Source organism: Humulus lupulus, chromosome 7 (assembly GCF_963169125.1).
Source record: "Humulus lupulus chromosome 7, drHumLupu1.1, whole genome shotgun sequence".
NCBI lineage: Eukaryota > Viridiplantae > Streptophyta > Magnoliopsida > Rosales > Cannabaceae > Humulus > Humulus lupulus.
The window spans coordinates 54,518,751-54,532,068 of record NC_084799.1 but is presented as its reverse complement, the minus strand read 5'-3'; positions in this window follow the sequence as shown (position 1 = coordinate 54,532,068).

Genomic DNA, 13,318 nt, shown 5'->3' with positions numbered 1-13,318 from the left:
GTAAGACTTCCACTCCCAATGCAAGCAGTAGCTGTGTTTAGTTTGTTGCAGGTTATGCTATCTTAGTAGACGATAATCAAAAAGGTTACCTAGATAACCTCCCAAGTAGATGTCCCAAGTAGATGTAAGCCTTTTATCTATATATATATCGTTTAATTTGACTACTATGAATGAAACTGTTCACCACTTCGTGTGTTAATTACTTCTTTATGCGAGCATCAACTAAAGTCCCCGCCAAGATAAATCTCACCAAGCACTTGGGGGGTAGGACAACATGAGTATAAAAAAATAAATCTCTTATATTCAAAAGGATTAGCTACCCTTATGAATATCAAGGGAACAGTTTGAAAGGATGACCTCCAATGAAAGGCCGACACCCCAAGAGGTGAGGCCATAAGGAGGGAATGACCCAATAAGTCTAGATCGGCCATTAAGCCGGCTAGCCAAAAAGGGTCCTACAAAGGACCCTTGAAAAAATAGTACTATGTATAACGACGAGAAGGACGCTTCTCGCAAAAAGTAACAAGCGCGTTAAAAGAATGTAAAAGGACCCCAATAGCCCAATGGGTTAACGTGTCCTTACAAGTATAATCAAGGTGCACCCGAAAGATTATCGCCATCAGATCAAGGAAGAAATATGTAATCCACAAACAATAGTAATAAGAGGGACTTACCAAAGCCCCTTAAGTTTGATGAACACAAAGGGAAAAAAAGGAAAAGGAGAAATAATGTGAGAGATTACATAACAATAACATACATAGACCGAATACAGATGAACCTACAAATCTCCATCTTGACCCTTCCACTCAGAAATCTTCTCGACGGCATAGTCCCCAAAAGGAGATAGGTCAATGATGGGGTTGGTCCTCCAGATAGCATGCAACGTGTTCTCGACTATGCGATTCTCAGCGTTCACAAGCTCAGCCTCGAGCGTAGTGATCCTCCCGTTAAGAGTTTGGATGGTAGCCTCCAGTTGAATGTTGGTATGAGAGGTTGATGCTGCCCGGGCTAAGGCGGCGTCCCTCTGGCACACCGCCTCGGTCATTTGACTTGACAAGGCATCCTTTGCAGTCTCGGCCACCGATAGGTTCCCCAGTTCCTCCTCAAGCTCATGTTGCAACCATTGGGCCGATGAAGACTGGGAGGCGATTAGCCGATGACTCAAGATAGAAGCCTGAGTAAGGGCGAGGATATGAAACAAATCCTCGAGGGTCAGATGATATACAAAAAATAATATAAAAAGTATACATATGACCATCATAAATGAATAAACCAAGTATCATGACAAATACCTACAAGGAGGCTCGCATATAGACGTCCTCTAGCTCAGCCTCGGGGACATTGTGCAGCGTCCCCCACACACCTTTGGGAAAGTTTCCCAGATGATGGCTCATGGCTTCCCCATACTGGCTCACCAGAGGATGATCTTCAGAAGCAGAAACATGAGCTTGGTCGGGGGAGGTGCGAGTGCTTGCCGAGGCATGCTTTGTCAAGGATGGGGACCGCGAAGGTCCCGATCCATCTGCAGTTGTGCGGGGAGCAGAAGAGTGCGGAGTCGTTTCCTGGGGTAAAGAGGCGCCTGTAGATGCCCGCCTGGGATACCTCCTCGGGTGTAAAGGAGCCCCAGCAAAAGGAGGAATGATGAAATTCCTTCTAGGCACGGAGGGACGAGGGACAGAGGCATCAAAGGCAAACTCGCTGCCAGGCGTCGACGGCGACATCCGAGAGGTAGCACCGCCAGTATAACGGTCATCGACTACACCCTTAGCCCTACCAGCAGCAGAATACAAGTAGGAGTAGTTCTCAGACACCATCGTCTCCTCAACGTCCATATGGTCGCCCGAGGGGTAGACATAGTCCCTATCGGCTACTTCGTCATAATTGCTTTCATCGTGACCATATACCCACGGACCCAAAAGTTCGGGTGCCGCAGGGGGTGGATCCATAGGTTCAGGTGACATAGGGCGTGGACCCACAGGGTCGGGTGATGTAGGGCGTGGACCTGCAGGGTGGGGTGACGCGGGGTAGGAACCCGTAGGGTCAGGTGACGCGGGGCGTGGATCCTCAGATTCAGAGGAAACGGAGCATAGGGTGACTGTCTGATCCAGGGTCAGCAACCCGTACAAGCGAAGGTTACTCTCTGTAAAAAAGGCGCTGGCTTGTTTGCACCCCTTTAGCAAGGCCAGGATTTGCATTACTCAGTCACGAGCCAACCGTTTCAAGTTGGAACCAACAACCCCTAAGAGACCTGCCATCAAACGAAAAGAAATAACTACATTCAGAAAAGCTATAAAAAAAAGGGAGAGAGAAGTAAAGTAAAAAGAGTAACCTCTAATATATGGGATCAAAGTGAGAATAGCCTTACGTGGGGTCTTGAAGCTAGCGTGTCGGGTCTGCCCACTATAAGTAAATAAGTAGTCTGACTTCCACGACCCCCTATTGGAAATGGAGCCGTCCACGAGGGAACTCCCTTTAAGGGCCACGACTTTCTGGAGTTGGTAGAACCCGGGGGCCGATGTATTCTCCCCCAGGGTGAAGAAGTAATGAACCTCGCTCATCGAAGGCCCCCTAGAGTACACCTGACGGTACAATACATATAGGAAGCTAAGCGTCACCCAGGAGTTGGGGGACAATTGCAGTGGCGCCAATTCAAAGTAGTCCAACACTTTGATGAGAAAAGGGTGAAGCGGCAAAGCTCCACCAGATTGAATTATGGAATCACTGAAGGCCACGAACCCTTCTGGCGGTGCGGACGGTCGTTCCTTGCGCTCTGGAATAACGAACTTGAGATTCAATGCTAACTGATGAGCTTTTAGCATGTTGCCCAGTTTCTTCAGGGTAAGTGTGGACCTGCCTGTTTCTTCGGAAGTGTCCAAGGCTCTCTTCGACATCTCGGGTATCTGGACAAAGATAGGTAGCTTATTAGCAATAGACTTTCTGAGGGTCCTGGAAGATCCCCCACGTGTCCTATGTCTACCAGCGCTTTGCTTAACCCTAGGGCGCGAGACCTGGGATAGGAGAGGAAGTGCGGGCGGAATCATGGAAAGGAACTCCGGTTCAACCAATACATGCCTACCGCCTTCGAAGGAAGGATCCCTATGACCGGGACACTCGTCACGATGAAAGGAAAAAGGCTCAGGGGGCAAGTTTTCTTCTAGGCAAGCAATTTCATAAAGGCAATCCTGGAGGATTGATTGTAGCTGGGAAATGTATGTCGCTTGCTGGGGGGAGAGACCAAAACCCGTGTCCCTAGTATGGGATTCTAGCTCCCTCTCAAGGCCACACGCCTTATGTCTGAGGTAGGACAGTCTCCGGAGGTAGAGCGCCCGCACACCCCTGCGGTTAGAGGGTCTACGTACGTCGGCCCCCGAGTCGGAGGATGACAACTCAATAAATTCAACATTGGACGGACCTTCGGGACATCGCCTAGATGCCATGGACCAGCTAAGACTCGAGGGCGTGTATGCATAAGGGTAACCCTATATCTACAAGATGAGTGTGAGGGGTATAAGAAAAAGGCCTATGTATATGTACTGGAAAGGCTATATGAAAAGAATGACAAACTCTGAAGAATGAGTGTCGTGCAACCATTAATTCTACCCCCGCATAATCAATGTAAGACAAAAAGAAGAAGAGAGGAAGGAGGCATACCTATGGGTATATGAAGCTGAAGGTGTGTAAGGATGGACTTGTATAGGTGTGGGGTCGGTTGAGCGAGAAGCAGGGGCAAGACCGTAGGAGCAAGAGAGTGCCTAGCGTCACCGCAAAGCTAGCAAAAAAAAATTAATAAAAAAAAAAAAGAAGAAGAAAGGAAGATGAATAACGAAAATAGAGAAAAGGTTACCTCAAGAATGCTTTGGAGGTGGATAGAACCCTTGAACTCTTGAAAGTAGTGTGGAGAATACCACTAGGCTAGGCAAGTTTTGGTGTGGAGAAATGACTTCAAGCCTTGGGGTATTTATAAGGAAAGTCAAGGCCCCTTAGCCATTGGATCTATATCCCTATGAATGGTGGAGATCAAGAGTATGGGTAACCTTGGGATCCGCAATTAAGAATGATTGGCCCTTATGCAATCCTAGGGATTTTCATGGATCCCCCAAGGGTTAGATGGTTGTTGTGTTTCTTTGGACACTATAAAGAAACACAACTTCAAGACTCACTTTGTATTTCTTCAAGCGACTTTGGGAAACGCTCCAAGGCTAATTCCCCCAAAGTTGTCCATACATGTCAAGCAAGAGAAAAAGAAAGAGTCTACAAACACACTTAAAAGTGTACTTATAGACTCGGGGGGAAGTGTAAATGTGGGAATTCTTCCCTTGTGAATCCCATTTACAAGGGAACCTCTACACTACGGGGCATCCTAAATGCTACTTATTGCACGCACAAGGGGACAAGGATGTCACACGGTGTTGAAGGAATTGGACTAAGAGAGCCACCCTCGCTACATGAGGGCCCTCGGCCGCTTACCAATCCAAACGCCACCGTCACTATGCGAGGGTCCTCGGTTGGCTTCCCATGCGCGCCGTGTAGCCTTGGCTATGCGCGGGTCCTCGGCCAGCCATCTGCACACGCCTCGTCCACTCAAGCGTCGAGCCTCACCTCGCCTGCTCACGGGAGAAGAAGACCAGCCTCACTATGCGAGGGTGTGGCCTCATTGCAGCGCCCGTATCCCGAGCCTCGTCTACGCCCGGGAGAAGAGAGCCAGCCTCGCTATGCAAGAAACCCTCGCTATGCGAGGGTGTGGCCTCGTTGCACCGTCCGCATCACGAGCCTCATCTACGCCCGGGAGAAGAGGGCCAGCCTCGCTATGCGAGGGTGTGGCCTCGTTGCACTGCCCATGTCTTCAGCCTCGACTCCTAATGCCTTGGCTTCTCATGATACATATGGGTTGAAGCCTCCTTGACATAGGCACGAGGAACACTTGGAGGCACTTAATGGGTTTGCCAAATGAAATTTAGGCATCAAGCGGGGATTGATGAGGAAGGACGGGTACAAGACAGGTGTACGGACAAGAGGCGTACGGTTGTGCAGAGAACAGAGGCACGACCCAGTCATCTACATCTGAGGAGTAGTGGCAGTACGGACCTGTACGAAGAGTAGTGGCACCACTTAGACGCCCCTGACCATACGCCAGAGCAGATAGTACTATGTCCTAGGCCACTACTCTGGCATTGTCAGGGTAGACACCACTACACCCTGAGCCACTACACTATCAGAGTACCCGCGTACGTCAATGTCTCCTAGGGCTTGTTTGTATCAGGGGCCAATAGAGCCCACCTATAAATAGGCTTCAACCCCTCAGGTTGAGGGGTTGGAAAAATGATTGTATGAAAGAGACTTAAGAAATACACGATCCTGGTTTTCTTGTTGCTCGAGCTTTTTCTGTTGATTCAAGTTCTTTCCATCTGATTCTAAGCTTTCCGTAGTATAAAATCTGAGTTTTCTAACCTTTAATCATTGACGAGTTCTTACCGTCAACAAGGGGGCCTGTGCCACATATATGCTGAGGGAGGATGCCCGAATCTGGTGGGAGGTGGCATCACAGACCAGAGATGTTACTGCTTTGACTTGCGAAGGATTCAAGGGCTTATTCAGTTAGAAGTATTATAATGTTGCCATCAGGGGAGCAAAGATAAAATGAGTTCGTGGGGCTAGTTCAGGACAGTATGACAGTTACAGAGTATGCCCTAAAGTTTGACAGACTTGCAAAATTCGCACCAGATCTTGTGCCTACTGATGCAGCTAGGCAGGACAGATTCATTAGAGGGCTTAATGTTATGATAGCCCGAGATGTGAGAATTACAATAGTTCCTGGAGGGACAACTTATGCCTAAGCTGTAGAAAAGGCTCTTACCGCTGAGGAAGCAGAGAATAAGATATGGAGAGAGAGTGCAGTGAGACGGGAGAGCCGCAGGGCGGTGCCTCCATATGTTGGTTCTAGTAGGGGCGGAGGCCCCAGTGATTTAAAGAGGAAGACCCTTGATGCATCGATCACTCCTGGTCCTGATAGGAGAGGTCGGGGTACTCAGGGTGGCCGTCAGGGAGGCGGCGTTACATGGAGGACTTATCCTGAGTGCACAAGGTGCAGGAGACACCATCAGGGTGAGTGTCGGGCTAAGGCCTGTTATGTGTGTAAGGTGGTGGGACACCTCAAGAAAGACTGCCTGACAGTGAAGATGGGAGACGCGGGGAAGGTGGACAACTTGACTCCAGCTCGAGTGTTCACCCTGACGCAGGCGGAGGCCGAGGCTAGTCCCTCGGTAGTGACAGGTCAACTTTCTAGTGCTGGCACTCCTTTTACTGTATTGACTGACTCTGGTGCTACACACTCATTTGTTTCTAGTAAGGTGATTAATAGACTGTGTAGACCTAGTGAGTATTGTGTTTCGAGGTTTGGGACTATTTTGCCTACAGGGGAACTGGTAGTGTCCAAGAGGTGGGTTAGAGCACTGCCAGTGATAGTTGATGGTAGGGAGTTATCAGTAGACTTGATTGAATTGAGTATGGAGGACTTTGATATGATTTTAGGTATGGATTGGTTGGTTAGATATGAAGCTACCATTGACTACAGGAAGAAGATGGTGACTTTTGAGCCAGAGGGTGAGGATCCCTTTGTTTTTGTGGGAGCGGTGCATGGACCCCGCGTACCCAGGATATCGGCGTTGAGAGCCAGAGACTTGTTACAGGGTGGATGCATAGGCTTTCTGGCTAGTGAGGTGGATACCACCAAGGTTTCACCAGTACGACCGGAGGAGACCATATTGGTTTGCGAGTTCCTGGATGTGTTTCCTGAGGATTTGCCTGGGTTGCCGCCGCGTAGAGAGATTCGGTTTGTTATAGAGTTTGCTCCAGGGACAGAGCTAGTTTCGAGGGTACCATATAGGATGGCACCGACAGAACTGAAAGAATTGAAGATACAGCTGCAGGAGCTTCTGGATTTGGGGTTTATCAGGCCTAGTTACTCGCCATGGGGTGCTCCAGTTTTGTTTGTGAAGAAGAAGGATGGGACTTTGAGAATGTGTATAGACTACCGGGAATTGAACAAGTTGACTATCAAGAATAAGTATCCCCTACCAAGGATTAATTACTTGTTTGATCAGCTGTAGGGTAAGACAGTGTTCTCAAAGATTGATCTTCGATCTGGTTATCACTAGCTGAGGATCAAGGATGAGGACATACCTAAGACGGCCTTCCGTACAAGGTATGGGCACTATGAGTTTCTGGTCATGTCGTTTGGATTGACCAATGCCCCAGTAGCCTTTATGGATCTAATGAACAGGGAATTCAAGGACTTTCTAGATCAGTTTGTTATTGTCTTCATCGACGACATCTTGGTGTATTCCAGTTCAGAGGCAGAGCATGAGCTTCATCTTTCACAGGCTCTTCAGAGGTTGAGGGAGCATCAGCTGTACACCAAGTTTAAGAAGTGTGAATTTTGGTTACCAGAAGTGGCATTCCTTGGACATATCGTGGGTGCAGATGGGATTAAGGTGGATCCATCTAAGGTAGAGGCGGTTAGGGATTAGCCGAGGCCAAGGAACGCCTCGGAGGTGCGGAGTTTTCTTGGTTTGGAAGGTTACTACAGACGGTTTGTAGAGGGCTTTTTGAAGATAGCAGCACCGATGACAGAATTGACACGGAAGAATTTGAAGTTTATCTGGTCAGATAAGTGTGAAGACAGTTTCCAAGAATTGAAGCGACGACTTATTACAGCGCCTGTGTTGAGTCTTCCTTCGGGGGAAGGGAAGTTTGTTGTTTATTGTGATGCATCGAGGTTGGATTTAGGCTGTGTGTTGATGCAGAATGAGAAGGTTATAGCTTATGCATCACGACAGCTGAAGGAGTATGAACAGCGATATCCTACCCATGGGGAGAAGTGCGAGGTATACACTGACCATAAGAGTCAGAAGTATTTCTTTACACAGAAGGACCTGAACATGAGACAGAGGTGTTGGCTTGAGCTGGTAAAGGATTATGATTGTGACATTCTCTACCATCCAGGTAAAGCCAATGTAGTGGCAGATGCATTGAGCCGGAGAGGCCCAGGTCAGTTATATAGTTCCATTCAGATCTCAAGGGAGTTAGCTGATGAGATGGTCAGAGCGGGGATAAAGTTGGTGGTAGGCTGTTTGGCCAATATTACTCTGCAGTCGACCCTGCTAGAGCAGATCAAAGAAGGACAGTTGGCAGACGTTCAGTTACAGGGGATTAAGGAGAATGTCTTAGCGGGAGTAACTAAGGACTATTCCATTTTTTAGGTTAGTTTGCTTTGGTATCAGGGACAGATATATGTTCCAGCTGATGAGGGGATCAGACGAGAGATACTAGATGAGTCTCATACGATGCCGTACTCACTTCATCCGGCTACCACGAAGATGTACCAAGATCTACGAATGTTGTATTGGTGGCCCGGGATGAAGAAGGATGCGGTGGAGTACGTAGCCAGATGCTTAACCTGTCAGTAGGTAAAAGCTGATCATCAGCGACCAGCAGGGTTGCTTTAGCCATTGGGCATTCCTGAGTGGAAATGGGAGGGCATTACTAAGGATTTTGTGGGAGGTTTACCTAGATTGGTTGGGCTTCATGACTCGGTGTGGGTGATAGTGGACAGGTACACCAAGTCAGCCCATTTTCTTCCAGTAAGATCAACATATATCGTGGATCAGTATGCTGAGTTGTACGTGAAGGAGATCGTACGTCTCCATGGGGTTCCTAAGTCTATAGTGTCAGACTGGGATCCTATCTTCACTTCCAAGTTTTGGGGTGGTTTGCAGAAGGCTTTGGGAACTCAGTTGAAGTTCAGTACAACCTTTCGTCCTCAGACTGATGGACAGTCTAAGAGGATGATTCAAGTGTTGGAGGATATGCTCAGAGCGTGTGTGATTGACTTTGAAGGTTCATAGAGTAAGTATCTTCTGTTGATTGAATTTTCATATAACAATAGTTATCAGTCAATGATTGGAGTGGCTCCCTATGAGATGTTGTACGGGAGGAAGTGTAGATCACCCATTCATTGGGATGAGATGGGTGAGAGGAAGTATTTGGGGCCAGATATGGTTCAGAAAACAAGTGAAGCTATAAAGAAGATCCGAGCTAGGATGCTCGCCTCTCAGAGTAGACAGAAAATCTACGCTGATCCTAAGCGTAAGGACGTGGAGTTCTAGGATGGGGACCACGTGTTCCTTCGAGTTTCACCTCTGCGAAGGGTGAGGAGGTTTGGAAAGAAGGGCAAGCTAAGTCCTAGGTTCATTGGACCATTTGAGATCCAAGAAAGGATTGGTCAGGTGGCTTACAGGTTAGCCTTGTCACCATCGTTGTCTGGAGTTCATGACGTATTCCATGTTTCTATGCTCCGGAAGTACATCTCAGATGTGACTCATGTGTTGAGATACGAAGATTTGGAGTTACAGAAAGATTTGGCTTATGAAGAGCAACCAGTTCAGATCTTAGATCGAAAAGATAAACTATTGCGGAATAAGACAATTCCTCTTGTTAAAGTGTTGTGGAGGAATAGTAGGGTCGAGGAGGCGACCTGGGAGCTTGAGACAACAATGCGGGATCAATATCCCGAGTTATTCAGGTAATTTCGAGGACGAAATTCTCATTAGGAGGGGATAGTTGTAACGACCCAAATTTACTAATAAGGCTTAAGGGCCTTGATTAGTGTGCCGGGAAGGCATAATTGGAATATATGTGATTTAATGATTTAAAGTATGTTATATGGCTATTTGAATATTTGAGATGCATGACTATGTGTATTAGTATGCATGTAGGCCCTGATTAGGTTAGAGATGGCATAATTGTAACTTTGGCCCATCGAGGGCATAACTGTATATAAATGTGATAAATTGTCGAGACCACATTATTATGTGGATATATTTATAATCTGTGATTCGAGACGATCTTAGTGAGCAGGATAGCAAAAAAGTCACGGCGGGGATTTATACCCGGCTCGGGGTGAGCCAAGGGGTATTTCTGGGAATTTAAAGAATATATTGGTGTTAATATTGACATTGAGGAATATAATTGGTGATTAATTAAGTATCAGGAAGTAAGCGGTAAATATTAGAGACACTCGAGGAATTAGCGAGAATTGGGTAAAATGACCAAAATGCCATTTAAGGGAGGGTATAGTGGTCATTTGGCTTATAAAGGATAGGCATAACTAAGGCTTTATGCTTAGTGGAGTTTGTAGAAGGAAATAGAAGTCTGAAGGAGAGAAAAGAAAGAGAAAGAAAGGAAAGAAAAGCAAGGTTGGTTTAGGCTCATCTCCACCATTTTCTTGAGGTTTCTTGGAGCGAAGTTCAGAGGAGAGCTAGATTAAGCTGAGCAATTAGGTTTCTGAGATAAGCTTGAGGAATTGACAGGGCAACTCATTCAGTGGAGGTAAGATTTTGAGGTTTCTTCAGTTTCTGGTTCTTGGTATAGTTGTGGTTTTGAGCTGAGTTTTGATGGGGAATTCTAGGGAAATTGAAGCTAAGCTTTGAGGAGGTGAAGGCCAAGCTAGTGAGGAGATTAACCTAAGCTAAGCTCATTCATCAGAGGTAAGGAACTTTAGTTTCAAGCTTGGTGATTTCTGGTTTTGCTGAGTTTCTTAGTTTTTGAACTCTAGGTTCAACTATGGTGAATTCTATGTTTAGGGATGCATGTGATTGGGTTTTGGGATGAGTGGAGTATGTTAATAAGCTTGTCTTTAAGTTTGGTTGAAGATTGGAAAAGTTTTGGTAAGGTTTGGCCCAGGGAAATCGCAGGAAGGAAAAGTGCAGCATTGGCTGTCTGTGACTAGCGCTACAGCGCTAGCCTTTGGGCACTGTAGTGCTAGGCCATTTGTCCTGGGAAGATTTTGGGCTCTGTTTGTAGTGCTGTACTGCCCTCCTTAGAGTGCTGTAGCGCTACCCTATTTCCAGAAAGAGGTTTTTGAGTTATTTTCAAGGGTTTTTGCCCGGGGGTTTGGGGTTCGATTCCACCACCCCGTTTGGTGGAATTGGGGCTTCCCGAGGGCTCGGGATTGGTCCTGAGGTTAGGTTTTGGACTTGAGGTTTGGTGATAATACTGATCTATGGCTGTGACTAGGTGTACGCTAGGGCTCGAGAGGGATCGTGCTCAAGGATCTAAGTTAACAAAGCTAGCAAATCTAAAGGTAAGAAAACTGCACCCGGTTATATGTTTGTGATGGGACTAAGTGCTCCCGATAACTGTATAATGTCAATGATGGTATTTGCCATGAGACATGTGATAAACGACCTAAGGGTGCCGTATACAATATTTGTGCACAGGGCGCGGCTTGGCCACTGGTAGCGGAGGACAGCTTAATATTCACTGAGCTCGGTTTAAGCGGGCCGAAGTCAGTGGGATAAACAGAGGGGGCGGCCTAAGGGCGCTAACCCTAGTTATCATTTGTGAATTAATTATTGATATGAGATGATATGTTTGGTATGCTGAATAGTTGGTTATCATAAATGCTTAAACTGTTGAGAACATATCAATGTGATATGAGATATTGGATTGTCTGTTGATTGTTTATGCTCTGTTATTGTGTTTTCTTGTTGGGCCTAGGCTCACGGGTGCTACGTGGTGCAGGTAAAGGCAAAGGAAAGTTGGACTAGTACTGAGATGGAGAGTTGCGGGGCTGAATGTACATAGTCAGCTGTTCGGTCGCAATGGCCGAGGAGTGGATCAGGACAGGGAATGCCTATCAGTCTATTTTGCCTTAGAGTGGCTAATTACAGTATTTAAACCTTGAATCTTTGTAAAAGGTTTTATCTTATTATTTTTGGGATCCCGTGTAAAGAGAAAATGTTTATTTATAAGAAATGCGACTTTTGAGACCAAAATCTTTTAACCTTAGTTCCACAATAGTTTCAATAACACGTTTTCAACTGCACGACTTGATTAGCAAGTCTAGCACTTTTATAAACACACAGTGTAACGGTCTTGGCTATCCAGGGCGTTACAGTATATTTCACACCTCTTGCCATACAAATAATGCCTCCAAACCTGTAGTGAAAATAGCATCGCTGCCAATTCCAGATCATGTGTGGGATACCTCTGCTCATAATCCTTCAGCTATCTCAATGCGTAGGCTATCACTATTCCAACTTTCATCAATACACATCCTAAACCCTGCCTGAAAGCATCGTAGTAGACTACGAACTTCTCATTATCCAATGGCAGACTTAATACTGGAGCGGTGATCAATTGCCGCTTTAACTCCTTGAAATTGTTCTAACATCTTTCTGTCTAGACACACTTGGTCTTCTTACGTGTCAGCTCATTCAACAGTGTGGCTATTCTAGAGAATCCGTCAACGAATTGTCAATAGTTCCCCGCCAATCCCACGAAACTCTTAACCTCTGGTACACTGCTCAGCCTGGGCCAATCTCTCACTGCCTCCATCTGGCTTGGGTTCACCAGAATCCCCTCCTTACTCACAATGTGGCCCATAAATGTTAATTGGGGCAACCAAAGCTCACATTTATGAACTTAGCATATAGCCTATGCTCTCTCAACCGCTGTAGTACCAAACAAAGAAGTTGTGTGTGCTCTATCTCAGATTGAGAGTCTACTAGTATGTCATCGATGAATACGATCATAAACTTGTCCAAGTAATCCCTGAAGACCTTATTAATCAAATTCATAAAGGCTACTGGGGCATTCGTTAATCCAAATGACATGACTAGGAATTCATAATGTCCATACCTCATGCAAAATATGGTCTTTGGTATGTCCTCTTCTCTAATCCTTAACTGGTGATAACCTAACCAAAGGTCGATCTTGGAGAACAATGTCTTCCCCTGTAGCTAGTCAAACAAGTCGTTGATCCTGGGTAGTGGGTGCTTAATCTTGATGGTTAACTTGTTCAACTCTCTGTAGTTAATACACATCCTTAAGGACCCATCCTTATTCTTTATAAACAACACTAGAGCACCCTATGGTGAAAAACTCGGTCTGATGACTCCTAAGTCCAGTAAGTCATGTAACTAAATCTTCAGTTCCCTCAACTCTGTCGGAGCCATTATATAAGGTGTTCTAGTTACTGGCTCTGCCCCTGGCGCCAAATATATTACAAACTCAATCTCTCAATGTGAGCACACATTAGGAAACTCACATACTAATATGGTCTCATCCGGTCCAACCGAAACAATATCCACGATGTTCGCTAGGAATCCTATGCAACCTTCTTGCATTAGGTCTCTAGCCTTCAGTGCCAAAATCATAGGTACTCGCAGCCCACTGACCGTCCCCACATATACCAATGGTATTTCCTCTCCCGGTTCAAATGTCACCATTCTCCGCTTGCAGTCTATCGTTGCCTCGT